Below are 18,717 nucleotides of genomic sequence, written 5' to 3'. Positions count from 1 at the left end.
TGCGGGGCCTGGGGGAGGGTAGCAGGGCTGTGAGCTGTGCTCCTGCCTGATGGTACCTCTGATGGGGGAGGGGCACCCAAGGGGATGGGAGAGCCCCTGAGCTCAGCTGGGGCTTGGTTGAGTCTGAGATGCCGAACTCAAGGGAAATTGGAGCTCCAGACACTAGTTAAGACATCGTCTAAGAGAGAGGACAGGACGGGGAGGAAAATGCGAGGGACAGGAGGGGCCTGAGGGGTGGCTGCCCAGGGCAATGGGCCCGGCTCTGGGGCCCCGTCGGGCCAGCTCACTGTCCTTTGGATGTGATGGAGGGAGCGGTCAGGACCCTGAACCGGTGGAGAAAGTCAGGGAAGATGCAGAGCTGCCGAGCTGCCCTGAAGACCCCCAGCACAGCAGGGGCTGCGGGTCAGCGCCTGCGGGGCCCGCTGGGGTTTCTCCGGCTCTGTGCCTCCGGGGGACCCGCATCCGGGCCCTCGAGGTGCGCCCAGCACCCCAGCAGCAGCTTCCCTCAAGGGCCTGGGGGTGATGGTCCTGACGCCCTGAGGGCCGCCCCTCTTCTCCAGAGGGGTGCGCTCTGCTGATTTATTCAACACAGAATTCGGGAGACAGTCTCTTTTGTCAGCTCTTTTCTCCTCCAAGTAAACAGATCAGTAAGTGGTGATAGCCAGCAGGGCAGGAAGAAGGCTTCCCCAGCCTCCCAGCCTCCCGTAGGACCCCCGCCCCCCGACCACGGAAAGCCGGTCGGGAAAGCGGCTTTGGGGCTTTGCTCCGTTTTCCCGTCATCAACATGGAATTTTCATGCAGCAGCTTGAAGTTCCTTCTAAGAGAACAGAACGAGGTGGAGTCAGCAAGACGTGTGAGTACACGCAGCTCGACGCTGCCAGACGTGGGGGCGGGAGCGGTAGGGGGAGCCGCCAAAGCCTCAGGAAGCTCGTCCTGCCCAGGCCGCCCGCCTGGCATGAAAATAGAGCCTTTCTTTACCAGAAAGGCTGTCTGAGTCGGAGTTAACCCAGTTCAGCGACTTTCATCCCTTACTCAGAACTGAAATCGGGTGTCTATGCTCGAAACCACACTCACGTTAACTCATCATTCCTATACGCCATCCAGGCATGAGCCTCGCGTGGCCTCACAGTGAGTGTGTGTATGTAAGTGTGTATGTGAGTGTGTGTGTGTGTCTAGATGTGTGTGTGAGTGTGTGTGAGACACTTTATCTCTCACACTGCCCACACCTCTGGATGCCAGCAGCCCCGTCCTGCTGGACGAACTGAGCTTTGGGTACCAGTACGAGGCCCAGGACTGCGTCCCCCGGTGGGTGTGGAGTGGATCCTCGGTACAACGTTCCCCTCACCCCAATAGCCATGGTTTCCAGCCCCTAATGGCCTCTGCCCTGGAAAACGTGCTGTGCGAGGCAGTATTGCGGTATCTGACAGACTGCACTAATTTGTGTCTGAATTAATCCTGTAAACCACCTTTACGGTTCTTGCCTCCCATCCTGCATGTCCAAACCAGCCTGAGGTTACCCCGGGAGTCCGCATTTGACGGTAAACAGCGATGGCTCTCCTCCTTCAAATGCGAAGTAGGCATCATTCTGTGCTCACCGCTCTGTTATGACCTGAAGTGCACTGCGGTGCACCTCTGCACGGCGCATGAGCATCTGAAACTCGTCTGCCGGGGCCCAGGGCTCCGCTGGGTCATGGTGGAAGGGCCCTGAGAGGCTCAGGCCAGCATACTCTGCACCTGTGGATCTCCTAGCTGTCATTATTTTCTCTGCTGTCTGTTCTTACCTGAAACCATCAACACAAACAGAACTTTTACTGCAAAATATACCACAACATGCAAGGCAGGGGCGCCCAAGAGTCAGCTTGGGCGTTGTCTGAGGGGTTCCGGAGGCTCTCAGCTGTGCCGGGTGACCCTTTAGATGCAGCTCATGGAGAGGTCTGGGGGTGCTAGGGGAGGGACCAGGGAGGCCAGGGCACCAAGGGGGCCCACGGCTAATTACCCGCCAGTCTGGAAGCTTTGCAATGCATAACAGTCTCTGCGGCCTTCCTGGAACGCGGTGGGGAACTTCAGCACGGATGTTAATCGAGCTTCTGTCCCCTTCACTCCCTGACCCCTTCCCGTCTAAGAGGTCTTCCAAGCAACTGAATTGATCCAGGAGCTCTGCACAGACATAGAAGGTGCAAATATGAATGAACACGCCCTCACCTGCACGCACAGGTAAGTGGAGGGGCAGCCCTCACTCACACAGCACGACCTGACCGGGGGCCAAGGTCGTTGGGTCGTGTTTTATAGCTGTTGAGAATGACGCTGCTGTGAACACTGGTGCACAAATACCTACTCAAGACCCTGCTTCCACTTCTTTGGGACATATGCCTGGAAGTGGAATTGCTGGATCATACGGGAATTCTTTGCTTATTTTTTAAGGAACCTCCATATACCGTTATCCTCCATATAACCTCCATATACCATGATCCATATACCGTTATCCCAAGTGGCTGCACCCTTTTGTGTCCCAGCCAGCAGTGCACAAGGGTCACGATTTCTCCAAATCCTCACCAACACAAGTTATTTTCTGGTTTGTGATTGTGGACATCCTAACAGGTATGAGGTGGTATCTCGTTGCGGCTTTGATTTGCATTTTCCTGGTAACTAGTACAGAGACTTTGAAACTCCGCCCCTTTTCTTTATTAATTACTAGCACACAGAAGAAAGAGTAGCTGCAGCGCCCAGACTCAATTATTGAGCACAGGTCGCAGCCCCTGTGACACCTGGCCCCTGAACACCTCAGCAGGCGTCGTTCTGAGACTTTGAACCTTGGCCTGTGGGTTCGTTCCAAACAGGGATGCGTCTCAGGTCCCGTGGACCAGGCTGGAGCATCACTGCCGGGTAGCACTGCTGTTCTTGACCCGGTTGGAGTTTCTGCACAAGCAGCTTCCAATTTTCTAATAAACTGTAAACTCTCACTGGTACCTTGCCTTGGGTGGTCCCCAACAGATCGGAGCGGTGCAACTCATGCTATCACGTCCCCCCTCCCCACCCCCCAAGAAACTTCCGAAGGACTGCATCTGGCGTTCAGCATCTTTACGTTTGTTCTTCTTGTAAATATGTTCTGCAGTGAAATGAAGGTTAGGCTTTCTGATCACGTGATCCTTCCCGATCCCGCGGGCATCCGTCCTTTCTGGATTAGTGACATGTAGGCATTTCCATGTTCTCCTGGAGCTGAATCATGGCAGCTGGATTCTTGCTGTGTGTGGCTGGCCCAGCTCCCAGGGCCCGGCATACTCCGTGGCCAAGTCTGTGAAAGCCACGCAGGAACCTGCTAAAGATAACGAAAACCAGCAGTGGCAGTTCCGCCTTTCGGTGGAAGGGTCCTCACGGGGCTCATCCTCAGGGTTAGGGGCAAACAAGGCGCATTTCGTTCTCAGTAGCTGAGCCAGGGCTGCTGAATGTTCTGTCTTTCTCATGGGCGGTGTCCTTTGGGTTTGAGTCACGATTAGGGATCTGCTCAGATGACCAGGTCTATAGGTCTGCAGTGGTGGCTGCACATTAGAACCACCTGGGAGCCTCTAACGATTTCCCCATACCTGGGCTCTAGCCCCTACCAAAGAAATCCGAATCTCTGGGCATCCGTGCTTTTTACAGAAACTCCCCAGGTGACACCAGCGAGCAGACATGCTTGAGAATCAGCTTCTAAACTTGAATGAACATGCAAATCACCAGGGCATCCTACTAAAGATGCAAATTCTGAAGAGCAGGTCTGTGAGGGGCCTGAGATCCTGCATTTCTGACCTGCTCTCCAGTGACGCAATTCTGCTGGTCCACACTTTGAATAGCGAGTCTGAAACAGGGCTTGGCGAAGCGTGGCTCAGAGGCCAGATGCTTTATTATTTTTTTTTTTTTTTTTGGCGGTACGCGGGCCTCTCACTGCTGTGGCCTCTCCCGTCGTGGAGCACAGGCTCCGGACACGCAGGCTCAGCGGCCATGGCTCACGGGCCCAGCCGCTCCGTGGCATGTGGGATCTTCCCAGACCGGAGCACGAACCCGTGTCCCCTGCATCGGCAGGCAGACTCTCAACCACTGCGCCACCAGGGAAGCCCCAGATGCTTTTTAAAAAAAATTTTTTTGGCTGCATCAGGTCTTTGTTGTGGCACGTGGGATCTTCCTTGCGGTCCACGGGGTTTTTTGTAATGGCGCGCAGGCTTCTCTCTAGCTGTGGCGTGCAGGTTTTTTCTCTCTAGTTGTGGCGCGCAGGCTCCAGGGCACGTGGGCTCTGTAATTTGCAGCACCCGGGCTCTCTCGTTGAGGCTCATGGGCTTAGTTGCCCCACCGCATGTGGGATCTTAGTTCCCTGACGAGGGATCGAACCCACGCATCCCCTGCATTGTGAGGCAGGTTCTTTACCACTTTACCATCTGAGGGACCACCAGGGAAGTCCCTCAGATGCCTAATTTTGTAAATAGTTTTACTGGGGCACAGCCATGCCCAGCTGGGTAGTTATAACAGACCGTATTACCTGAAAGCCTAAAATATCTACTGGCTGGCTCTCTACAGAAAAAACATGCCAACCCCTGGTTTAAAGCATGCTAATTAATGCTGGTATATCTGTTATGAACTCAATGACCCAGGCTGTAGGTCATGATCGTTATAAGATGATGGTGACTCAGAGGGTCTCCCTCCCTCAGAGGGGCAAGGTACATTTTTAAGTCGCAGTAATTATTAGATCGTCTGACCTCCTTTTGAACCTTTCAGATTTGGTTTACAATTGTGGAAGTGAAAATTGTTTTTTGTGCAGAGAATGTACTAAAAAAAAAATAAAGAGCGAGAGGAAGGATAATTTAAACTCCTCTGAAAGTTCTTTGGCTAATGTCTTAGCTGTGCAGTCTATCGTCCATAAAATTCTAATAAATTATTGTCACTTAAAAGTTTTCTACCATTTAAAAATTATACAAGTAATATATGTTTGTTGAGAAAATATGAACATATGGTTCTTACAATCTGAACATCCAGAAATAACCACTAAAATGTTTGAATATACTCTTCAGGCCATTTCTGTACATACATATACCACATGCCACAGTGTAAACAGTCTCTGGTGTCAGTTTTCTCATCTCTAAAGTGTGGAGAATAATAATACTTCTCCAGGGGAGTGTTGATAGGATTAAATGAGATCATGTGTGTGAAGTGCTGAGCTCTCGTTAATAGCTCAGTAAACGTTAAGTTTAGAAATGGCGTTCTATTGTTTCATAAACTACCCCCAGTGTTTGGGGGCCAGTCATAAAATCGGTACATGCCACTTTCATCATTCTCTTCTGGAGAGAACCTGGTCTCAAGACCACACACCTTCCTCCAAGGGATGCCGGGACATGCAGTGCAGCTGGGCAGGCACCCAGACTGAAACCAGGACCTCGGGGTGTGGGTGAGGGATTTAGGTGGAAAGCTAATCTCTGCCACAATAGACTTTACCCCATTTTTCTATGAGAGTGTTCATCTTTTGCTATTCGATGCATGTGAGTTCTTTATAAATTAATGATAGGAATTTTTGACACATATATTGCAAAATTTTTCTTTGGTGCCCTTTTTCAGTTTTAATTGTGTTTATGGGGTTTCTATTTTAAAACTTAATTTAGTAATATATGCACATTGTAGAAAATTTTGAAAATAACCAAAGGAATGAATTAAAAATTGCTCAGAATTCCACAACTATAGATAACAACTCTGTTAACACCTTGATTTAGTTGATGTGTGTGTGTATTTGTTTGTGTACATGTGTATGTGTGTTTCTTCACACACAATTAGATTTATGCTTTATATTCTATATATAGTTTTAAATCCTGCTTTTTTGCTTAAAATTCTACTGTGAGAATTCTCCCATCCCACTGGAATTTAAGAGATAACTTTTTTTTTATCATCTTTATTGGAGCATAATTGCTTTACAATGGTGTGTTAGTTTCTGCTTTATAACAAAGTGAATCAGTTATACATATACATATGTTCCCATATCTCTTCCCTCTTGCGTCTCTCTCTCTCCCACCCTCCCTATCCCACCCCCTAGGTGGTCACAAACCACCGAGCTGATCTCCCTGTGCTATGCAGCTGCTTCCCACTAGCTAGCTATTTTACGTTTGGTAGTGTATATATGTCCATGCCTCTCTCTCGCTTTGTCACAGCTTACCCTTTCCCCTCCCCGTGTCCTCAAGTCCATTCTCTAGTAGGTCTGTGTCTTTATTCCCATCTTACCCCTAGGTTCTTCATGACTTTTTTTTTCTTAGATTCCATATATATGTGTTAGCATATGGTATTTGTTTTTTCTCTTTCTGACTTACTTCACTCTGTATGACAGACTCTAGGTCCATCCACCTCACTGTAAATAACTCAATTTCATCCTTTTTATGGCTGAGTAATATTCCATTGTATATATGTGCTACATCTTCTTTATCCATTCATCTGTCGATGGACACTTAGGTTGCTTCCATGTCCTGGCTATTGTAAATAGAGCTGCAATGAACATATTGGTACATGACTAAGAGATAACTTTTAATGACTGCTCAACAATCCATCATTTAGATGTTCAATATTTCATTTCCTCATATTTCTAATTTTGGGTATTAGATTGTTTCCGTATTTTCACTGTTACAAATAATGTCTCAGTAAGTGTCGTTCTTCCCAGACCCTTGGCCACCCCTTCACACATTCGGTAACCGTGCACTGTGTGCCCATGACGCACCAGGCACCCTCCTGGGGTTAGGAAGACATCACTGCCCTGGGCTTGGGGCTCACAGTCTCATCCTGCTTGTTTCCGTAGCATACGTTTCTAGAAGGGGAGTGACTGTGTCAGAGACACAGAGAGAGAAGCTGGGGCAGGAGGAGCTGAGCCTCGCTAAGGGAGTAGCTCTGGAGCCGGGGCCCCCGACTCCCCTTCTGGGGGCAGAGATGGCCATTCCCCGAGGACTGCGGCCTGTTCGTGCTGTTGTTTCTTCAGCGTTTGGTTCAAGCTTCCCTTAAAGCGTACATGTAATAATGAAGCCCTACACGTGTGCTTCCAGGACAGAGTGGACTCTTCCGTGTGCGGCAGGGGAGCATCAGGGCCCTTTGGTACAGTGGCTGGTCTTCCCTTAAAGCGTACATGTAATAATGAAGCCCTAAACGTGGCTTCCAGGACATAGTGGACTCTTCCGTGTGCAGCAGGGGAGCATCAGGGCCCTTTGGTACAGTGGCTGGTGATGGAAACGCAACGGATTGTGGGAGTCATTCTGCCCTGACACTCGTGGGTGCCAAGGCCCAGCACGAGTGGAAGTCCTCACCCTGTCGGCCTAAATATTTAAAAGTTACTCATCAGATGGTCGAACAGAATAAGCTCTTGTCCTCCTGCCTTTGCAAGTACACCTTCATCGTGACCTGAGGAGCAGGTTCAGATTTAGGACTTCTGGCACTTTGAGGTTAATAACACGCAGGGATGCAGGACCAGCCTGCCGTCAGCCTGCGACCTGCCTCGTCTCCTCCCCAACGCCCGAGAGGCCTCCCAGCCCCATCCACAGCCCGCCAGCAGCTGCCCTGCTTCACCCCGAGGGCCTGGGGTGTGGTACCCCGGGAGGAGAGACCCGGGGAATGGGTCCATGTCGGCCCTGAAGGTGGGAACAGGCAGTTTGGGTAGGAAATTCGGGCTCGCAAGGACCTGGAACGTAGTCCAGAGAGAGTCATGGGCTCCAGGTGGACACATCCTCACCCCAACGGGCGTGGGGCTAGATCGGGGACCCGTGAAGCCTGGGGCCAAGGCAGGGCCCCTCTTGCTTGGGTCTAAGCCGTGCTGTGAACAGCTGCTATTGCATTGTTGCTTCCAAATCACATGGCTCAAGGTTCTCGGTCGACTCCCGGGTGGTGACGGCCCAGCCAAGATGTGACCCCGGCAGCCCGAGTCCAGAGTCCACCCTCTTCACTGCGGTGCTTTGCTGCTCCTCATAGAAGGATGGGAAGCCCTGGACTGGATTATCTCGAGACCCACTTCCTCCCAGGGATGGGGGTCAGCTGTGTGGGCAGGGCTGCTCCGGTCTGGCCAGCTCTGCAGTGAGGAGAGGTCCAGAGACCTCCACGGCACTGGGTCTGTCCCCTGACCATGACCTCACATCCGTTCGCTCTCAGACGTAAGTTCTATTACTAAATATTCCAAATCGGGATGTTGCTGAGCATTTAGGAACAGAGGTTCTAGTTTCTTCGTCTGAGTTTTCCCCGGATTATCTCCCTAAGTAGGATTGATCAAATGGCCCCTCCCAGCAGGACCCTTCTCTTGTCACTGTGGAAATTATGCGGTTCTCTCCTCTCCTGGCAAATCAGTGTGAAGTGAACGCTTTCCCTTGGAGATGCTCCTAAGTCTCGGTTTTTCCAAAATACAAGTATTTTATCAAAACAACACTTCGATGATGGGAGCTTTTTTCTGCGCTGCCCCATCTTAGCTCCGCGGATGGAGTTTGGGGTGGGACCAGGGCCGGCAGTGTGGCTCCATTCCTGCGTCACCAGGTGCAGAAGCAGGATTTGGGGACCGTTGGGGTCTTTCCCTCCCCTCTGCGCAGGCCAGCCTGGGGGCTTTGATAAAGAACCTTGGGAAGAGGCAGCCCGCATGCCCCGTGGTCCCCCCGCAGTGGTGGCAGTGGTCCCCTGACAGTGCCTTCCTCTGCAAAGGCGCGTGGAATGAACAGTCTCCCTAAATTAAGTCTATAAAATGTTTCCTATCTCCCCTATTACCCACGCCTCAGACTGAGTTCATGGGCAAAGGAGAGAGAGTAATCCACGTAGAATTTTGGTCAGCATCTCTAAGGAGGGTGGCGATGGCAGACCCCATCGGTGGCCTAGCTGCTCTTCCGGCTTTCTCTTTCTCGTCAGGATCCACAGCCCATTTCGGAGGCTGAAGGTATCAGGTATTTGGTTTCGCAGCCTCCTCTGCAGCAAGGACATAGGTGTGTGTCCTAATCCTGGCCAGGGATTTGTATTCTGCCTGTAAAAGCTCTGGTGGACGTTTTCCTTCCTGGTAAGAAGAGATCCGCAGAGAGAAACCCCACTCTTTGTGCTTGGAACTTGCTTACCTGAAGATGTAACTTCCAGAGCTGTGACCATCGTCTTGTAACCACGAGGCGCCAAGCTCGGAAGTGAAGACCACTGCTCTGTGGACAGTGGGACAGAGAGACGGACACACCCGGGTCTGTAATAACGTGCTTGGTGGCTGAATTTAACATATTTGGAACCACTCACTTCTGGACTCCTCCTTACGAGACAGTAAGTCCTTGTGTAAGCCGCTTACAGTTGGATAAGCTAGTGCTATAGCCAAAAGCGTTCTTCCTGATCTGATCCCTTCCCCTGGGTTTGCGGCATCTCCTGCCTTAAATGGCAGAGCACAGCCCCCGGTACAGAAGCTGACTGTGCTGACTGGTCACTTTCCCAGCTTCCTGTGCAGTTCAGAATGGACACACTGCCTGGGCCCCACCGACCATGTACCCAGGCCAAACCTTGTGTCAGAATCCAGTGTGTGAAGGAACAGGGGTGGTGCAGAGTTCATGCAGTGGAGGGGACAAGAGGCTGCGTCCAGTGTCCCCAGTGGCCAGGGCCGTGGCTCTGGCCGCAGCAGGAACTAGGCCCGTGACATCCGTGTCAAGAGTACTTGTGGTGCAGCAGTGGCCTTTTTTTTTTCCTGTACGCGGCTCTCTCACTGCTGTGGCCTCTCCCGTCGCGGAGCACAGGCTCCGGACGCGCAGGCTCAGCGGCCATGGCTCACGGGCCCTGCCGCTCCGTGGCAAGCGGGATCTTCCCGGACCGGGGCACGAACCTGTGTCCCCTGCATCGGCAGGAGGACTCTCAACCACTGCGCCACCAGGGAAGCCCGCAGTGGCCTTTTTTGATTGGAGTGTAGTTAATTTACAATGCTGTGTGAGTTTCAAGTGTACAGCAAAGTGATTCAGTTATGTGTGTGTATATATATATATATATGTAAATTCTTTTCAGATTCTTTTCCATTATAGGTTATTACAAGACATTGAGTAGAGTTCCCTGTGCTCTACAGTAGGTCCTTTTTGTTTGCTTACTTTATATATAGTTGTGTGTATATCTCAATCCCAAACTCCTAATTTATCCTCCCCACCCTATCCCAGCGGTGGCCTTTTTTGTTGTGGGTGGAGAAGGCCATTCCTGTCTGCATAGCGTCCGAGCTGCCTCTCCATCCTTCCCAGAGAGTTCTGAGCTTCTCAATACCTTTTTAATCAATTCCCATTTTGCTTAAAATAGCAAAATCGGCTTCTGTCGCTTACATCTAAGGACACTGACGGACACAATAACCCACAGGCAGTGGTAGCTATGGACGATACTGCCCGCGAGAAGCCCTCTGTTAGCAAATTGCCCACGTGCCACCTCTTTTGAGCATATAAAGTAGACGCGTCTCTGAGCCCTAGCGCATACAAAATCAAAACATTTTCCATTTATATGTTTGGATTTCCAAGGTGAGGGAGGTGTAAAATTCAAGTAAGCCGTTAAGAGAATCCTCCTAAAAAGCACATGAAATGTTATTTTCTACTTCCTGGAAGGAAACACAAGATCGGTTCTTCTTGCCTTTGTGGTTGCTCAGAGGGTCCAGGGTGACCCAGTTACCATGGCAAGAGCTTCCTTTTCAAAGCACAGCAGAGACGCAGCCATTCAGAACGTGTCCCGATGGGCATGTGATTCCTTCTGCTCCCGTGGACATCAGCTTCGCTGTGAGCTCTGTGTGTCGTTGCCGAGGTTCCTGAGACCTTGGTGTAGGGCCAGCTGAGTAGGTTTGGGTAACAGCTGTTTCTCTCTTGGTCCTGTTTTGAGTTCTGTGATCGATGAGGCTCTGAGAGAAGCCTGAAGCCACCAGCAGAATCGGTGTGAGAGCCAAGAGCTTCTCCCTTTTCAGGTTCTAACGCTACGTGGGCCTCGACGGTAGACCAGATACCTGACACGGACCTTTTAACTGTTGAGTGGTCTGTAGACGGAAACTACCGCCACCGGCTCACTTGTTTCAAATCTTAATTTTTTGCCACCTCCTCATTTCCAACTTCTTTCTTCCTTAATTAATAATAATAATGATAATAATAATAATGGCCACTTTTTGTTTGTTGTTTTTTGTGGTACGCGGGCCTCCTACTGTTGTGGCCTCTCCCGTTGTGGAGCACAGGCTCCGGACGCGCAGGCTCAGCGGCCATGGCTCACGGGCCCAGCCGCTCCGCGGCATGTGGGATCTTCCCGGACCGGGGCACGAACCCACGTCCCCTGCATAGGCAGGCGGACTCCCAACCACTGCGCCACCAGGGAAGCCCGGCCACTTTTAATTAAGCACACACTATCAGCCATGCTACATGCTAGACGCTTTATATATATTATCTAATCTAACCTCCTATGTTTCCTGAGAGATATTTTACAGATATTTCACAGATGGGAAAACAGAGATGCAGGGTGGTTAAGAAACTTACAGAGGTCATCTTGAGAGGTTGACATTATTAGTCATCTTTTCATACGTCCATGTTTTATCTCCCAGACAGACCCCTTGAAGGCAGGAACAAAATAATATCAATCTTTCTAAAACTCATGGTTTTAGAAATAATGTGTTGGGCTGGTCAGTTGCTCTGTCTTTAAATACATCCCAGTGTGGGAGGATGAGAAGGCTTGACTTGACACGGGATCGAGTGGTGCACTGGACCTGATTCGTCGTGTTTGCCTATTTCCATCATATGGGTGCTTCCCGCCACCACCACCACCCCCCGCTGCTTTCAAGTTGCCAGTGTGAAGGCATAGCGGGGAGATGGGTGCCGTTGGCTCTCAAGGGCTGTGGAAGGGACTGCAGCACCTCCCTGGCACCTGGGCAGATCACAGGGTGTCTATAGCTCCAAAGCTGCTTTGTTTGGGAGGTACTTTGGCTGCTCTGTGATCCTCTAATAGTTTCTCAAAAGCACAATGCCTTGGAGGAGATTGGTGATGGGTGTGGTGGATAATTTACCCAAATCTCATTCTGACACAGGGTTTCCTTCTGCTGGTGACTGCGCCTGCCTAGCACAGGACACATGGCTTCGTGCCTACCCAGGGGCGCACCCACACCCAACATGGAGCTGTGTTTGGGCAGAGAGAGGCTGTGTGACCCCTGGCAACCCCTCCTCCTAAGAGCAAACACTTAGAGCAAAGCTTTTTTGCTGTGACTTAGAGGAACACGGTGAGGAATTTCTTCCAAGAATGATTAACCCTAAAGATAAGCAAAACACGCCTGAGCTAACAAGGAGTTTAAGGATCCGACATTCTTCCTGGCAGCAAGCAGATCTCATCCTTCACCTGTGTCTGAGATGCTCTTGTTTAAACAAAAAACAAAACGCCTCTTGTCTAAGCCTTGGTCAAACTTACCACCAAGAGGAATGCGTTTTAAAAGGCTTATAATTAGAGGTGCTGGATGCCATGTTGCTGAACAACTGTTCATAAAACAATAAACATGGAATTCTGTTGTTAGAAGGGGAATGGATTTCTAATTTTTAGTAAATCTAAAAAGAGCTCCAAGTCCTTTAAGTTACTGAAACTGAAATAATATCTAACAGCTTGGTAACAGACCGACATCCTCGACGTGTATGCTTGGGCTGGGGCACTCGGCACTCTCCCTACAAACTTTTATTGCATGTCTCTTAAGTACCAGGCACCCTGTAAGAGCCTGGAGATATAAAGACGAAAAACACAGGCCACTGACGTCGGAATGAAGTGGCTGGAGAATGCTTTCCGGGGCTTGGCAAACTACAGCCTGAGGGCCACACGCAGCCCGCAGCCTGGGGTTTACTGGACCAGGGCCACCTCCATTCACAGACACGCTGTCTATGGCCGTTTCTACCGCGACAGAACTAAGAAGCTGGGACGGAAACTGTACACCCACAAGGCCTACGTGTCTATCATCCGGCTCTCTACAGAAAAAGGTTGCCAATCCCTGGCCTCGGAGGAGAGAATGCAGACCTAGACCATGGCACTCATATCAGGATAAAGACAAGGACACGGAGCCTGGTGAAGCTGAGGGGGTGGGATCTACAGGGCAGAATGGGGACAGAGAAGGGGAGAAAGACAGGGCATAAGACCCAAGATATCTCTCCGGAGAGGGAGGGAGGGACATCTTTCCCACCTCGAGCTCCCTTATGTACACACCAGGCCTAGCATTTCCTGGACCTAATAGGCAAACCATATGTTTTTCCAAAACACCCCTGTATGAATGTGAGTGGCCTTTTGTCCTGGAGAGCCTGGGACAATATGTCTAAAATGAACACCTCTTTTTTGCGTTACTAGTTTATTGGAATATGAACTACTTTATCTAATGCTGCCATAGGGCTCAAAAGGGGGCCAGCCACTTACATAAAATATAGCAATATTGAACTTGGCAAGTTAAAATCTATGAAAGTGTTTTTCTTAATCCTTATCATGACTGAACTAACCCAGAATAAATCCCTATCAGACAATGCAATCTTTAACAGATAATAATTTCACAAAGTAGCCGCTTGACAGTGGAACTTTGCTTTATTTTTTTAATCTTAATTAGAGAATTAAGGACAAGTTCTGGGCCAGTATATAAGTGTGCTATGGGGGAAAGATGACCTCAAGGAACCGTTCATTCAGCCTCCTCCTTGACCCCCATGGTTCAATGAAAATATTCAGAGATCCTAAATCTTACAAGCTTCATGAATCCTGTTACATTAAGTCCATCCCTGCAAAATAACCTTATTAATGACTATTCAACTCCGCAGACATTATTGGGGCCTCCTCAGTGTAAGGCATGGCACTGTGCTGCTCTCAGGGGACAGAAGGATCAGGAAGAGATCAGGTGTTTTCCCTCAAAGAGCTCTCAGACCAGAGTGAAAGCACAGAGGTTCCCTGTGTGTCCAGATGTATCTGATGCGATCTATTCTTTTTTTTTTTTTTTACCAAAGTATAGTTGATTTACAATGTTGTGTTAATGTCTGCTGTACAGCAAAGTGACTCAGTTATACATACATAGATTCTTTTTCATATTCTTCTCCATGATGGTTTATCACAGGATATTGATACAGTTCCCTGTGCTCTGCAGTAGGACCTTGTTGTTTAGCCATCCTGTATAGACTAGTTTGCATCTGCTCATCCCAAACTCCCCCTCCAGCCCTCCCCCACCGCCCCCTTGGCAACCACCCGTCTGTTCTCTATGTCTGTGAGACTGTTTCAGATGCGAGCTGCTCTTAATAGAAGCAGAACCGTCCTGTTACCGGTGGCTACTGTTCCGTCTTCCATCACTTTCCCGGTTCTTCTGCCAATACTGTGAGCATCCTGCCCCCGCCAACCCTGTCAGTGGTTTGAGTGGACGCTGACACCCCCGACCTGCCCTGGCCCCATCCGGATGCCTCCTGCCCCCAGCCCCAGTGAGGATCCCAGGGTCCTCCCCGGGACTTGCTGAGCTGCTGCTGAGAGGACAAAGCCTTTCCTTCCTGGGTGTGAGGCTGTGGGCTTGGGTCGGAACACGGCCGCCATGGGGTCTCCCGTGGACGGGGTCTGGGACACTCAGAGAGAGGCCAGGAGAGCTTCGACCTCGGCCCAGGCTCTGCTTCCTGGCACCCCAGTCCTTCCCACAGTTTGGCTTCAAGGTCGGTAAATTGCCTCCTTTTGCAGAAGTCAGTCGGGGTTGGGTTTCCGGGCCTAGCAGGACAATTCAGACTGATAAAAATGTGGCCAAGGAAGCAGGGGAGAGAGGGGGCTGGTTCTCCCTGGGGCATCAGGGAGGCCTTCCCGGTCGGGCGTCCAGCTGAGGCTGAAGACGTAGCAGGGTGTCTCCAGGCAGAGGTGGGGGCCAGGCCAGGCGGCAGCCTGGCCCGTGCAGAGGTACGGCCGGCCGGGGCTGGCCCGGGGGAGGCCCAGGTCTGATGTGATGGGAGGTGTGGGGAGGGCCGGAGAGGACCAGGGAAAGAGAAGCACTCGAAGGCAGGGTGAGGCCAGAGCATCTGTGATGAGCCTGGAATGCTCGCAGGAGAGGTGTTCCTAAAACCCGGGTCAGGAGTGCCATCCTTTTAGCCTGCCCTTGAGTAGAAGTTACTCCCAAGCAAGGGCAGCGGGGGCTGCGCGTGGCTGGACTCTGGCTCTCATTGCGACGGCTCACGTCCTGGCCCCTCTGTGATTAGGGCTTGCTTTCCTCTGCCGATGACCAGTGCCAGCCACGAACTCTCGGGAAGGAATAAGCCACCTGACATACATTCTACTCGGAAAACACAGCATTTTGGTCGGGTTTTAATTTGCCTGTAGCTTCTGCTAAAAATTGAAACGTACACCTTATGGGTCTGGCCCTTGGAATCTAGAAGCTAAGCTTGAAGAGAGCAGTTGTGTGTGCGGTTCACAAATAAACATATGTTCATGGCTAAATGTGAAAACCCCTCAGGTTTCTTGCAGGAGCTCAGTAATTCTCTCTGTCTTTGTTGACAGGAGACCTTAGGTTACAAGCAACGCATAATTCTTAAAGGCAGTTTCCAAAAGTCTCGGAGTCCGACAGATTGCTGCAACAAAAAATAAAAGCTGGGAGCAAAGCCAGGACCTCTTTGGACTATTTCTGCAGCTTGCTGAGAGCCTGAAATCATTTCCAAGTGAAGATTTTTGAAATGGGCCAGGGTCTGTGGTTAAATGCACTTGGGAAAGGCTGGCTACGCCATCCTGCTGTTGGGGAGGCACCAAACTCATGGTTTTCTGAAGGTTCTGAGAAGTCCCGCAGCAGAGGAGCAAGAGTCATTCAGGGGGCCTGGGGCGGCTTGGGACCCACTTCCATATGGCATAGCCACACAGGACATGGGTTGAGTTGTCGGTTTTCTTAAGGGGTCCAAAACAAAGCTTGGAGAGGCCACAGTTGGAGAAGAGGATTCGAAAGGGTCCGTGGCCACCTCTGCTGAGAAGCACATTGGGAGCCAGCCTGTCCTGTGACGTGCTGGGCAGAGACCGTCCCCAGACTCAGACACCTGGCCTTCTGACCCGTCACGAACATGCCACCAGGATGGTGGCACTGAGGACACTGCGGCCCGCTGTCCCCCCTGAGGACACGAGCGGGAGTGAGCACGGCACGCGCGGGGCAGCGAGGAGGCCGGAATGACCAGAGCAGAGAGGGCAGTGCTCTCACACATCAGGCCGGCAGAGAGTGATGTGTGTAGATCGGAAGGTATTGCCGTCAAGTAAGATAGCTCCTGGCTTTAAGAAGCCCAGCGTCTCATGGATTGGGAATACCGGGATCGATTAAACCAGAGCACAGTTAACTGTATTACAGAGAAGAATACGGCTGTCTCTGGGGCGTGGGGTGGAACATAAAATGCCATAAGGATTCAAAACAGAGGAATCGCAACTGTTTGGGAGCAGAAGTATCGTGAACGTCTCCCCGGGGAGGAAGTCGTGTTAAGGAGGACCTCAAACAATGAGTGGAATTTCCAAAGTGGTGTCCAATACTGTTATCGGTTAAGAGCAATGCCAACCCCAAGGCCTGGAAAACCCAAGTGACAGCAGCTGAAGCATTAAAGACGGTTCATTATCTCATGTGAAGTACGGAGGCCAACGCGTGAATCTCAAGAAACTGCTACGAGAACAGAAGCCGCGTCCAAAAGATTACGTTCCGTGTAATCCCACGTGGGTGACATTCTAGGAAAGGCAGAACTATGGCAACAGAAGACAGAGCGGCAGTTTCCAAGAGCTGGGACGGGGCGTGACCACAAAGGAGCCAGAGGGAGCTTGCTGGGGGTGGGAAGGTCCTACTTCTTGACTGTGAGTGTGGTTACACTACGCCTACATGTATCAAAACTCAAAGAGCTGCACACTTAAAGTGGGCTACGTTGTTTGCGTAGGCCTTAGTCAACCTCATTCGTTCTATTTTCTATTACAAAAGGATATAGATATTCATTGTAGAAAACATGAATAATACAGAAAAGCCCAACGGAGAACTTTAGACTCACTCATTGTATTGAAGCACATCCTTTCGGTGTTTGTTGCAATAGATTTGGGATTACACTGGCAGTGTTTCATAACCTTTGTTCAAAACTTACATTTTAACGCCTCAGGAGTATTTCATTGTATGGATGTACCAAAAGTTACTGAACAGTCCCCATTTCAGGGGAATGTGTAGTTTCCGCTCGTTTCTGATCATAAATAATCCTCTGCTGTGTCAGTGCCCTTACGAGGACCTGTGACATCCCCTCAGTGGCGTGTTTGGTGAAAGGGTCTGAACCCTTTTTAGCACTTGTGACACCTACCCAGGGGCATATTCTTTTGATTAGCCATTATCGTGGATACAAGTCATCAACCTGGGCAGGTAGATTTTATTTTTAAGGAATTGAAACCCAGATTGAGCCACCTGTCAGGAATGAGGAAACAGGCATGCTGTGGAAAGTCAACGGAGTAAAACGACCAGACCTCTAGAAAGTCCCCTCAGCTGTTCGTAGGCGCGGCTTCAGAAGGAGGGGCTCCGGCGCTGCTCTGAACGGGCAACAGGCCGAGTGTGCAGCTGTACCAGACAGCCGGCGAAGAGCAGCTCTCGTCGGGGGAGAGAAGCCCCACACAGCCTCGTGCTCGCATCCTGGACACCAGTGTCCTGCGATTTCTTTATGTGCCTGTGGGCTCTCTGTTTATTCACGTAACTGCTCTGACCCCCATCCTCAGCTCCGTGGGGAAGGATTCGCGACCAGCTCTCATCACGACTCAGCACCGGGGCTCCGACCCCAGGCCGGGCTTTGACTCCAGGGACCTCGCCACCCAGGATGAGTAACCTGGGGGTTTACACCTGTGAATGTCCGCCCTCAGGTGAGCCGCTCCAGGGCTGTGCTGTCTCCTCTCCCAGATCCAGTTTGTAAGGACATCGTCTGGACCTGGGGCCCCGCCTACTTCTGTGTGACCTCATCTTAATTACACCTGCAGAAACCCTGTTTCCAAATGAGCTCACACTCGCAGGTAGCCAGATTAGGACGCCAACCCACCTTTCTGGGGATGCAATTCAACACAATTTCATATTTTGTGTTCACAGCCAAAAACTTTATTATAAACACACACAAGCGTCAACCTCCTGATGGATTATGTAAACCCTTGGTTCCCCTTGGGGGGAAAATCGGGAGACATCTTTGGTTGTCATGACTGTGGGTGGTGCTCTGGGCACCCAGTGGGCAGAGGCCAGGGGTGCTGCTAGACACCCCACAAGGTGCAGGACAGCACCCGGGAGAGAGGTGTGTCGTCTGGTCTAAAACAAACATCCCACGTGGTGAGGCTTCAGCCTAGGTTTTCGGGGGACCCAGTGGTACCCACAGCACCTCCCGCAGACTTCCATCCTGCCGTCCCCCCACATCAGACACCTGGACCTTTACCACCATAGTGGATGGGGCTCGAGGCAAGTTCGTTTGACTTCAGGGAGGGGGTGAAAGCTGGGTGTCACAGGAAGTGAGAGACATCTGTTCTAAGTCATGACAATCGATCACTCACCTCTATGAATGAACACCTGCCACAAACAAAAACTAACAGTGGGCTTCCCTGGTGGCGCAGTGGTTGAGAGTCCGCCTGCCGATGCAGGGGACGCGGGTTCGTGCCCCGGTCCGGGAGGATCCCACATGCCGCGGAGCGGCTGGGCCCGTGAGCCATGGCCACTGAGCCTGCGCATCCGGAGCCTGTGCTCCGCGACAGGAGAGGCCACAACAGTGAGAGGCCCGCGTACCACACACAAACAAAAAGCTAACA

General features: G+C 50.9%; 1 long non-coding RNA gene across 1 annotated transcript; it reads left to right on the top strand.

The window, feature by feature from the left end:
• The first annotated feature begins 1,636 nt into the window (after positions 1–1,636).
• Positions 1,637–5,564, top strand: LOC117197082 (uncharacterized). Its single transcript, XR_004477566.2, has 3 exons — positions 1,637–2,214; positions 2,422–2,598; positions 2,696–5,564. It is a non-coding gene; the product is annotated as an uncharacterized LOC117197082 (long non-coding RNA).
• Positions 5,565–18,717: the final 13,153 nt, after the last annotated feature.

This window comes from Orcinus orca, chromosome 10, assembly GCF_937001465.1.
Source record: "Orcinus orca chromosome 10, mOrcOrc1.1, whole genome shotgun sequence".
NCBI lineage: Eukaryota > Metazoa > Chordata > Mammalia > Artiodactyla > Delphinidae > Orcinus > Orcinus orca.
Note: the sequence above shows the minus strand (reverse complement) of the source record. Positions and strands in the feature narration are given on the sequence as shown.